Below are 12,487 nucleotides of genomic sequence, written 5' to 3' on the forward strand. Positions count from 1 at the left end.
AATTGCTATTGGGTAAGAATATATAATGTGAGAGCTTTTTTTTTTTTTTTAATGTTTAGTTTTGAGAGAGAGACAGAGTGCAAGAAGGGGAGGGGCAGAGAGAGGAAGACACAGAAACTGAAGCAGGCTCCAGGCTCTGAGCTGTCAGCACAGAGCCTGACACGGGGCTCTAACTCAGGGACCAGACCGTGTGATCATGAACTGAGCCAAAGTTGGACGATCAACTGACTGAGCCAACCAGGTGCTCCTTGAGAGCTTTTAATCAACAACTTTTACAAGTCCTATAGAATAATAGAGTTTGTATTTATAAACCCTAAAGAACAAAGTTTGTGTACTAAATCTTACAGGATTATTTTTCATTATAAAAATCATTTTAATTCATTAGACAATTATATAAAATTGTTTTCCTTTTTTATTAATAGTACATTTCTAAATCCAATCTTTTGTCTGAGAGGGTAAATTCCTGAGGCTTCTCACAATGTTTATTTGATTTTTTTATAATCTTGGAAGCATACTGCACATTCAAGCTTGAATATTCTATAAATTGCAGATTAAACCAAAATTATAGCCTTAAAGTAGTTGAAACCTTAATAATGGCTGAGATAAACTGAATTAAATTAATGTGATTTAAATTAAATTAAATTTACTTTTACAAGATACATGTCATGAGTATGCATGCCTTAGAAAAACAACTCTGGATAGTAGTAATCATGGGATATTGTATCAAAATATATTTGAGTATCAATTGATGCTTGCCATTTTGAATGCCTAAAATCCCCATTTTTGGCATATAAACTGTAATGTAATTTCAAAACTTGTCCATTTGGGAAATTCCATGTATTTAAAACATTGTATACTAAGTATAGTTTCATTTCAAGATTTTACTTTCTACCTAAAATTTCACTGAAATAGTCTAAGGAATGGGGCTATACGGGGAAAAACCTACCAGAAGTTGGGCACAATGGTTTCATTGCACAAGTCTTAGTTTAACACAAGAATATACAAATTCATCTTAAAAGACGTTTTCTTGCTATCCTGAACTGAGTCATGTAAATTTCTGATGCTCAGGGCAGCAGCAGTTGTGACTGACTTCATGAAGGGTATCAGACACTTGGAACTGTGTTTTCTCATAAAGATCTCAAAAAAAAAAAATCTTTTCAATTATCGAAGGGACATATAACATATGTATTTTGTCAAAAAATGGAAAACATATTTGTCACAACATTGTATTATAAAGGAGTATAGAGTGAATTGTCAAGTATTTCCTTTTCTCTTTGCCACCAATAATTCAAGACCTGACTTAGATAAAGCCAACAAGAAAGTAATATGAAACAGATGGGAATTTGTAGAGGGTCAAATTAAAACTTAGAAAGAGATTTAAGAAATTTCCTAACTAATTTCCTAACTATGAATTTTCCTAAATTCATAGGAGGAGCTTCTAAAATAACATTGTGTAAAATCATTGAACTTCTTTGCAAGTGGCTAGAATTCCCTTAAAATATACTAGTTGAATCATCTACTTGGAAACATGACCTAGCAAAATGAAGCTACGATAATATTATTGTTATTTTACTAAGAAAGATTACATGTAATACATGAAAAGTGTTACTATACATGCCCATTCAAATACATGAAAATAATTGACTAGGAAAAAACTGTAATAAGAACCTACAAAATCTCTGACAAACCCACCAACCCATCTACAGTTCTAATTCAGGGAGGAGACCTACAGTTTTAAAGAGGAAAACAAGACTTAGTTGATATTCTGGTGTGCCACTAAAATAGATCACCTTAATGACCAAGGACTTATTTTCCAAACTTCTAGGAAGTTTGCTTATGGCTAGCAGCTACGTCTTTTTTTCTGGGTTATAGTCTATTACGAGGAGCTGCTTACCTAAGATCATGGCCAATATTCAGGGCCACCCTTATCCAAGATTTATTGATGGGAGATATAATAGTCTTATCCACTTTTTCCAATTCAGGACATCTGTTAAACACTAACTTAGTTTAAAAGCAGCTTTTAGGGGCGCCTAGGTGGCGCAGTCGGTTAAGCGTCCGACTTCAGCCAGGTCACGATCTCGCGGTCCGTGAGTTCGAGCCCCGCATCGGGCTCTGGGCTGATGGCTCAGAGCCTGGAGCCTGTTTCCGATTCTGTGTCTCCCTCTCTCTCTGCCCCTCCCCCGTTCATGCTCTGTCTCTCTCTGTCACAAAAATAAATAAATGTTGAAAAAAAAGTTTTAAAAGCAGCTTTTAGAGAAATATCTGCCTAATCATTGGGAATATGACTGTTGTATCACATATGATGTGTCTATGTTTATCTTGATGTTTACCTTGCCAAACTGTCTTCCAAAGCGGTTGTCCCAATTTGCATTCCTACATGCAATAAATAAGAGTTCCTGTTGTTACACACCCTCACTAAGTTTGATATTTTCAGTGGTTAGGGTTTTTTAGTCACTCTAAAGAGATTTCTTAATTTTTTTTTGATTTCCTTAAAGTATGCTGACCAACTTTTTGTGTCCCTTTTCCATACTGAATCTTAAATATTTTTATTAATGAAGTCCTGTTCAGACTTTGTGTTTTGCTTTTTTTTTTTTTGTTTGGGCAGATTTTTTTTTAAAAGATCTATTTCTACACTTTGGTACTATTTGTACTAAATACCTAAAAAGATAAACTTATCATTTGCCAAGTGTTACCTATCTTTAAACTGCCAAATGATACAAAATTGCCAAACTGCAGTAGGCAACAGATGGCAAAAACGGACTTAAAATTCTTCATTTTTTCCCAGATTTTCACATTTGTCTAATTTTAATTCCTCCTTTCATCTGAAAACATCCTCTTATTAATATTCTCATTTCATTTTTTTTCTGCATCTATCATGCATCTAATATAGAACAGCAATTCTTTCTCTCAAAACTGAGAAAAATAAATTTGTAAAAAATCATCTGTTACCATCCTAAATCAAGACTTCTTCCATTTCCCATTATAATCCTAACTATCCCACATTAGTACGTCCTCCTATTCCAACTCCCTTCTTCAATCTAGCCGCCACTACATTTCAGACAAAAATTGTCATAAGCAGCACATAATATGAAATCAACCCATTTAATAAAAACTTAAGTGTATACTACATTATTGTTAATGATGAGCATAATACTACACAGTAGAATTCCAGAACTTTTGTTTCATGACTGAAACTTTATACTCACTGAACAGCAACTCCCATTTATCCTTCCCTCAGCTACTGGCAACCAACATTCTATTTTCTGTTTCAATGATTTTAACTATCTTAGGTATAAGATAGATATAAGTGGAATTATGCATACTTACTCTTCTGTAACTGGCTTCTTCACTTAACAGAATGTCCTCAAAATTAATCCATGTTGTAGCATAAAACAGGATTTTAATATATATATGTATGTACATGTATATATACACATACATGTGTACAGAAACACATATATGTGTGTATATGTTCGGGTAGTATGGACATTTTAACAACAGTAAGTCTTCCACCCATGAACACAAAATACCTTTCCATTTATCTGTATCTTTTAAAAATTATTTTCAGCAATGTTTTGTAGTTTTCAATGTACATTTATATATATATTCCACATTTTCTAATCCTCTGTCGATAGAAATATGAGTGGTTTCTATTTCTTGGCTATTGTGAATAATGGTGCAATGAACATGGGAGAGCAAACATCTCTTCAAGATTATGACTTCAGACCTTTTAGATAAACATACAGAAGTGGTATTGCAAGATCACATGGTAGTTCTATTTCTAATTTTTTGAAGGATCCTCTAGACTTTTTTCCACAGTGGTTGCTCCAGTTTACATTCCCTGTAGTAATGTACAAGGGTTCTAATTTTTCCACTTGGTTGCCAACACTTATTTTCTGGGGGTTTTGTTTGTTATTTTTTCTTAATAATGGCAATCCTAACAGGCATAAGTTGAGATCTAATTGTGTTTTTGATTTGCTTTTCCCTGATTACTAGTGAAGTTGATCATTTTTTCATATACTTTTTAGCCATTTGTATGTGATCTTTGGAGGCATGTCATTACTCAAGTCATTTGACCATTTTTAATTGGGTCATTTGTTTACTTTGCCATTGAATTATGAGTGTTATATATATATATATGTATATATATATACATATATATATACATATATATATATATATATATATATACACACACACACACACACACACACACTATTAACCTCTTAGTACATATATATTGAAAATATTTTCTGTCTTTTCATTCTGTTGATTTTTCCATTTTGCCTTTCATGCTGTTGATTTTCCTTTGCCATGCAGAAGTTTTTTTGTGTGATATATTCTGACTTATCTATTTATGCTATTGTTCCTTGTGTTTCTGATGGTCATACCCAAGGAATCACAAAGCTTTTCCTTTATGTTTCCTTCTAGGAATTTTACAATTGAACATCTTCCTTAGTCTTTATTTTGACTTGATAACTGTGGATGGTGTAAGAGGAGGGTCCAGTTTCATTCCATTGCACGTATATTTCCAGTTTTCCCAGAATCATCCTCCCTAATGTGGCAATCTTGTTGTAAATCAGGAGACCACATACGTATGAATTTATTTTTGAGCTCTCAAGTTTGTTCCACTGGTCTACAGGTGTGGTTTTTGTCCAGTATCATACAGGTTTAATTACTGTACCTTTTTCATATGTTTTAAAATATAGTGTGTGTCCTGAAGCTTTTTTCTTCTTTTGGTCAAGGTTGTTTTGGCTATTTGGGGTCCTTTTTCGTTCCATAGAATTTTAGGAATATTTTTCTTTGTGTGTGTGTGTGTGTGTGTGTGTGTGTGTGTGTGTGTGTGTGTGTGAAAAGTGCCATTGAAATCATGATAGAGATTGCATTGAATCTGTACATTGTTTTGGGTAGTATGGACATTTTAACAACAGTGAGTGTTCCAAGCTATAAACACAAGATACCTTTCCATTTATCTGTATCTTTTAAAAATTATTTTTATCAGTATTTTGTAGTTTTCAGTGTACATGCCTTTTGCCTCCTTGGTTAAGTTTATCATTAAGTATTTTAGTCTATTTAAAAAAAAATTAATGTTTATTTTGAGAAAGAGAGAGTCAGAGAGAGAGAGACAGACAGAAAGAGAATGAAAGCAGGGAGGGGCAGAGGGAGAGGGAGACATAGAATCTGAAGCAGGCTCTGGGCTCTGAGCTCCTGACAGGAGGCTCAAACTCACAAACCATGAGATCATGAGCCGAAGTTGGTCGCTTAACCAACTAAGCCACCCAAGCGCCCCAGTATTTTATTCATTTTTATGATATTGTAAGTGGGATTGTTTTCTTTTCTTCTTTTTTTTTCTCTGTTTTTTGGAACTCTGTTCAAATATTATGAATTGGTCCTTTGGTTTTCAAACTCACATGTCTCACTGTCAAATGAAGGCAGCAGTGTTTCAGGAATAGTCATAATCTCAGACTAGTCAATCACTAAACTCTTACAAATTATTTCCCAAAAGTTAAAGTTTTCCAATATTTGTTGTTGTTGTTGTTGTTGTTGTTAAAAAGAGTCTCTTATCTCCCTCACGCAGTCCATTGTGGCTTGTCCCGTGTCCTGTCTGAAGACACTGTCCAGGGGCTGCTAGTTATGGTCCATCAGTGCATCCTACAGGTCCTTGCTCTGGTCCATGAGCTCCTTGTTGGTTTCAGTCACATCCAGCTGTGGCATGGGGTCCTCCAATGTGTCATCCCCAGCTTCTTCATATGTCTACATAGTGCTCTGAGTGTAACCAAACTGGGGACAGTTGTAGCTGTAGCTGCCTCTGTTCTGGTCATGCCCCAGTGGGTGTAGTAGTTCTGCTACTGCTGGTAATGGGGGTTGTAGCTGTTAAGTATTAACTTTGATTCTACCTCACTGACTTCACTTGGCTCACGTGGGGATTGCCAGACTCCTCAGCCACACTGGTTTAGATGCCAGGCTGACTGCTCCCTGGCACTTGGTCAGGGCTCACTTCTGTTTCAGTACATCTGCAACTGTGACAAAACCATAGCCTTTAGACATATCTCTTTGGTCCAAAACTGCCCTGACTCCCCAAAAGGAGGGGTAGACTTTGACGAAGAATTCATACAATATGCCATCATCCACATCTGGGTCAGGTCCCTCACAAAGAAGAAATACTCAAGGCTGTTTTCTGGTTGTTTCCAATAAGTGGCATAGTTCAGTTAAAAATGTTCTGCCTTGGCAAAAAAAAAAAAAAAAAAAAAAAAGCCACAGCTTTTTATTCTATATAAAATGAAGGGAACCATTAAGTGCACTGCCAGCTCCATGATTCTATGAACCCAGATGTGCCAGCCTGGTACAGCTGTAAGCTAAGTAAAGGTGTAGGCCCTGGAAGGGGCTTCCCATTAATTTCATGCAAATGCTTCTTGGCTGTGGCCAAATCTGTGAATTTTTTATAAAAAAGGAGCCAGCTAGGATTCCAGTGAAGTGGTATCAGATAATTTTGATGCTCATCATTGTATCCCCCTAGATGGCAGGGATTGTGGAGATGAAATTCTCATTCATGTAGAGCTTCAACTCATCTATACACAGTCTGGCCTCTATGCTTACAGTCTGGCTGGGATTGTGTGAGCTAAAAAGGCCTGCATGGGCTCCATCCCTTGGTCTGGAGAAAGAAGAAATGGGCTTGTTTTCTTAATTTGTTTTGTTGTATAATTCATTATTACCATATAAGCTTCACATCATTTCTGTATTGTGATTTTGTATCCTTTGACCCTACTGAATAGGTTTATTAGTTCAAATAATTTCTCTTGTGGACTCTTTGTGGCTTTCTGTATATTAATTCATGTCATCTGTGAACAGAGAGAATTTTATTCTTCCTTTCTGATTTGGATGCCTTTTATTTATTGTCTTGGCCTAATCACTCTTGCTAGGATTTCCAGTGCTATGTGTTTTTTATTTAATTTAATTTAATTTAATTTAAATTTAATTTAATTTAAATTTAATTTAATTTAATTTAATTTAAATTTAATTTAATTTAAATTTAATTTAATTTAAATTTAATTTAATTTTACTTTATTTTATTATTTTATTTCATATTTTATTTTTATTTTTTGTTGTTTTCATTTTATTTTTCATCGGAATAAGAGTACTCTTCAATCCCCATGTCCCATCAACCCCGGTCTCCCAGCCTCCTCCCCTCTGGAAGCCATTAGTTTGTTCTCTGTAGTTCAGAGTCTGTTTCTTGGTTTGTCTCTCTTTTCTTTTCCTTTACTGTTTTTGTTCCTCAAAATCCACATGAGTGAGATCACATGGCATTTGTCTTTCTCTGACTGACTTACTTCAATAAGCATTATACTTTCTATCTCTATCCATGTTGCTGCAAGTGGCAAGTTTTCATTCTTTTCAATGGCTGAGTAATATCCCAGGTTTCTATCATGAATGGATGTTGTTCTTTGTCAAAAGTGTTTGCTATATCTGCTGAAATGATCATGTGGTTTTGTCCTTTTTCTTTTTGATGTGATTATCACTATGGTTGTTATGAGAATATTAAACCACTCTTGCATCCTGGGAATAAATCTCAATTTATTGCGGTATATGATTTTTTAACTATATATTGTTGGATTCAGTTTGCTAATATTTTGTTGAGAACTTTTGCATTTATATCCATGAGAGACACCAGCCAATGGATCTCTCTCTCTTTTTTTTTTTTTTTTTTTTTTTGTGGTGCCTTTATCTGGTTTTGGTATCAGGGTAATAATAGTCTTATAGAATAAATTTGAATGCATTCCTTCCTCTTGTATTTTTTTTGAATCACTTAAAAAAATGAGCATTGATTCTTTTTTCATTATTTGGTAGAATCTGCCTGTGAAGCCGTCTGACTTTTGTTCACTGGGAGATTTTTTATTACAGATTCAATTTCATTGCTAGTAACTGGTCTGTTCAAATTCTTCTATTACTTCCTGCTCTAGTGTTGGTAGGCTATATTTTTGTAGGAATTTATTCATTTCTTCTAGTTGTCCAATTTGTTGGCATTTAGTTCTACATAATATTCTCCTAAAATTGCTTGTATTTCTGTGGTATTGGTTGTTATTTCCTCTTTCATTAGTAATTTTGTTTATTTGGGTAATTTCTCTCTCTCTCTCTCTCTCTCTCTCTCTCTCTCTCTCTCTAATGAGTTTTGATACAGCTTTATTAATTTTGTTGAATTTTTCAAAGACCAGATCCCGGTTTCATTAACTTGTTCTATTGTTTTTGTTTTTTGCTTGTTTGTTTGTTTTTCACTGTTTATATCATTTATTTCTGACCTAATCTTAATTACATCCTTCCTTTTTCTGGGTTTGGGACATTTTTTTCTAACTCGTTTAGGTACAAGGTTAAGTTCCTTATTTGAGATTTTTCTTCCTTCTTCAGGTAGGCCTGTGTTTGTATAAACTTCCCTCTTAGAACCACTTTTGCTGCATCCCAAAGATTTTGGACCATTGTGTTTTCTTTTTCTCTTTTTAAATCATTAATTGGTTGATTGATTTATTTTTGTTTCAAGTTTTTATTTGAATTCTAGTTAGTTAATATATAGGGTAATACTGATTTCAGGGGCAGAATTTAGCAATTCATCACTTATATGTAAGTGCTTATCACAACAAGTGCCCTTCTTAATACCCATCACCCACTTAGCCTATCCCCTGCCCACCTCTCCTGTAGCAACTCTCAGTTTGTTCTCTATAATTAAGAAGTATCTTATGGTGTGGGGTTCCTGGGTGGCTCAGTTGTTTAAGAGTCCAACTTTGGCTCAGGTCATGATCTTGTGGTTTGTGGGTTCAAGCCCCACATCGGGCTCTGTGCTGACAGTTCAGAGCCTAGAGCCTGCTTTGGATTCTGTGTCTCCTTCTCTTTCTGCCACTCCCCCTGCTGCTCTCTCTCTCTCTCTCTCTCTGTCTCTCTCAAGAATAAATAAATGTTAAAAAAATTTTAAAAGTCTCTTATGGTTTCTCTCTCTCTCTCATCTCCTTTCCCCACATTCATTTGTTTTGTTTCTTACTTTCCACATACGTATGAAATCATATGGCATTTGTCTTTCTATGACTGACTGGTTTCACACAGCATGATACACTCTAGCTCCATCCACATCATTGCATATTACATGATTTCATTCTTTTTGAAGGCTGAGAAATATTGTCTGTATACACAACCTCTTCTTAAAAAAATTTTTTTTTTCAACGTTTATTGATTTTTGCGACAGAGAGAGACAGAGCATGAACAGGGGAGGGGCAGAGAGAGAGAGGGAGACACAGAATCGGAAACAGGCTCCAGGCTCTGAGCCATCAGCCCAGAGCCTGACGCGGGGCTCGAACTCACGGACCGCGAGATCGTGACCTGGCTGAAGTCAGACGCTTAACCGACTGCGCCACCCAGGCGCCCCCACAACCTCTTCTTTATCCATTCATCAGTTGATGGAAATTTGGGATCCTTCCATAATTTGGCTGTGGTTGGTAGTGCAGCTATAAACATCAGGGCAGTGTGCCACCTCAAACCAATATTTGTGCATCTCTTGGATAAATACCTAGTAGTACAATTGTTCAGTCATGGGATAGTTCCAATTTTAACTTTTGAGGAAACTCCACAGTGTTTTCCAAAGTGGCTGCAAGTTTTCTTCTTGTTTCTATACATTTTCTCTGATCCTTTCTTCTCTTGATTTCTTCCATGGTTTGTTGGCTTTCTTTAGAGATACACTTGGATTAATTTCTGTTTATTCTTTGCTTATCTATTACTGGTTTTGAATTGTGGTTAGGTTTGTACATAACATCTTCTGCATATAGCACTCTATGTACGTTGATGGTCACTTAAGTTTAGACCCAAATTTTACTCCTCTCACTCCTAGAATTTATGTATATAGTGTCATATTTTTCCCACCAAAATTCCTTTTACTTTGTTTGTTTATTTATTTATTTGTTTGTTTATTTATTTATATTTTATTTAAGTCCAAATTGGTTAACATGCAGTGCAATAATGGCTTCAGGAAAAGAATTTCGTGATTCATCAAACACCTAGTGCTCATCCTGACAAGTGTCCTCTTTAATGCCCATCACCCATTTAGCCCATCCCTCCACCAACACCCCTCTGGCAACCCTCACTTTATTCTCTGTATTTAAGAGTCTCTTATGGTTTGCCTCCCTCTCTGTTTTTATCTTATTTTATCTTTCCTTTCCTTCCCCTATGTTCTGTTTTGTTTCTTAAATTCCACATATGAATGAAATCATATGATATTTATCTTTCTCTGACTGACTTATTTCGCTTAGCATAATACACTCTAGTTCCATCCATGTTCTTGCAAATGGCAAGATTTCATTTTTTTGATCACTGAGTAATATTCCATTGTAATATATACCGTAACTTCTTTACCCATTCATCATTCGATGGACATTTGGCTATTATTGATAGTGCTGCTATAAGCATTGGGGTGCATGTGCTCCTAAAATCAACATCTTTGTATCCTTTGGGTAAATACCTAGTAGTGCAATTGTTGGGTCATAGGGTAGCTCTATTTTTAATTATTTAAGGAAAGTCCATACTGTTTTCTGGAGTGGCTGCACCAGTTTGGATTCCCACAAGCAATGCAAAAGTGCTCCACTTTCTCCATATCCTTGCCAACATTTGTTATTTCCTGAGTTATTCATTTTAACCATTTTGACAGGTGTGAGGTAGTTTCTCATTATGGTTTTGATTTGTATTTCCCTGATGATGAGTGAAGCTGAACACCTTTTCATGTGCCTGTTAGCCATCTGGATATCTTCTTTCAAAAAGTGTCTGTTCATGTTTTTTGTCCATTTCTTCCCTGGATTACTTATTTTTGGGGTGTTGAGTTTGATAATTTTTTTATAGATTTTGGATATTAATCCTTTATCTGATATGTCATTTGCAAATATCTTCTCCCATTCCATTGCTTGCCTTTTATTTTGTTGATTGTTTTCTTCACTGTGCAGAAACTTTTTATCTTGATGAGGTCCCAATAGTTCATTTTGCTTTTGTTTCCCTTGCCTTGGGAGACATTTCTAGTAAGAAGTTATTGTGGCTGATGTCAAAGAGGTTGTTGCCTCTTTTATCCTCTAGAATTTTGATGGTTTCCTATATTACATTTAGGTCTTTCATCCATTTTTTTTGTATGGTGTAAGAAAATGGTCCAGGTTCATTCTTCTACATGTCACTGTCCAGTTTTCCCAGAACCATTGGAAAGAATTTTCCTGCTTTGTTGAAGATTAGTTGGCCATACATATTTGGATATAGATCTTGGTTTCTTTCTCAAGATTGGGGAAATTTTCACCTATTATTTTTCACATATATTTCTGCCCTATTATGTTTCTCTTCTTCTTCTAAGATCCCTATAATGCAAATATTATTACCCTTGATGGAGTAAAATGATGGAATTTCATTTATTGTGTTCTTGATCTCTGATTGGTTCTTTTCATCTCTGTGCTAAGGGTCTCACTGATGTCCTCCATCCTTTTCTCTAGTCCAGTGAATATTTTTATGATTATTACTTTAAATTCTTTATAAGTCATATTACTTTTACCTGTTTCACTCTGGTTTCTTGCTGCGGTTTGGACCTATTCTTTCATTTGGAAGATGTTTCTCTCTCTCCTCTTTTTGTCTAACTTCCTTTTTCTGTTTCTGTATATTTCTCTGTGTTAGGAAAGTCAGCTAATTCTCTTGCCCTTAAAGATAACAGCCTTATAAAGAGGTCTTGTAGTGCCCTGCAGTGCAGTGTCTCCTTTTCTCCAAGACCTGGGTTTCTGGGAGTGTCTCCTATGTGAGTGGTGTGTGCTGTGCTATTGAGTCTTGGCCTCTTTTTCCCTCAGGCCAGTTGTCTTCTGAGTTTCTTCACCTATTGTGGGTATCAAGGTATGCAGTGGTCTGCTTGCAAAAGGAGAGTTGCACCCACCACTTCCGGAACTGAGGTCCTGCAAAATACGTGGGTCAGGAAATGTGGTGTTGCAGGGGTTGTGTCGGTTTTCTGGGGAAGGGGCCCAAAGTACTGGGACTCACCCACATGTGACTTGGAAGGATGGATGTGCTGAAGTGTAGATAAGGGACCAGGCTTGGTACAAGCAAGTTAGGTAAGGAGTGTGGGCTCCATGCTGATTCCCACAGGTAGCTATTGTTTATGCTGGGGAATGGGGAGGGGAAATGGCACCTGCTATCTCCTTTGTTTCTGGAGGGGTTTCCCTATGATCCCTGTCTCTCCAGGCCATGCTTTGGGATGAGCAAATCACTCTCCTTGCCATCTGCTCCCAAAGTTTTTCAAACTGCTGGTTCTATGCTGTATCTACACTGGCTGTTTGTTGTGCTGTCTTTTTAAGACCAGAGATTCCACTTCCTAACATCCACACAGCTCTCCCAGAGTCCCATCCACCAATTTTGAAATTTCCAGGCTTTAAGTCCTACTGGTTTTAAGAACTAATGAAATCTGGCCCCTCTCACTTTCCAAGGCATATCTTATGGAGAT

General features: G+C 36.1%; 1 pseudogene; it reads right to left on the reverse strand.

Moving 5' to 3' along the window:
* Positions 1-5,547: 5,547 nt before the first annotated feature.
* LOC112860792 (tRNA selenocysteine 1-associated protein 1 pseudogene) lies at positions 5,548-10,394 on the reverse strand (annotated as a pseudogene).
* Positions 10,395-12,487: the final 2,093 nt, after the last annotated feature.

This window comes from Puma concolor, chromosome A1 (genome assembly GCF_028749965.1).
Source record: "Puma concolor isolate L17-30 chromosome A1, mPumCon1.1.hap2, whole genome shotgun sequence".
Classification (NCBI taxonomy): domain Eukaryota; kingdom Metazoa; phylum Chordata; class Mammalia; order Carnivora; family Felidae; genus Puma; species Puma concolor.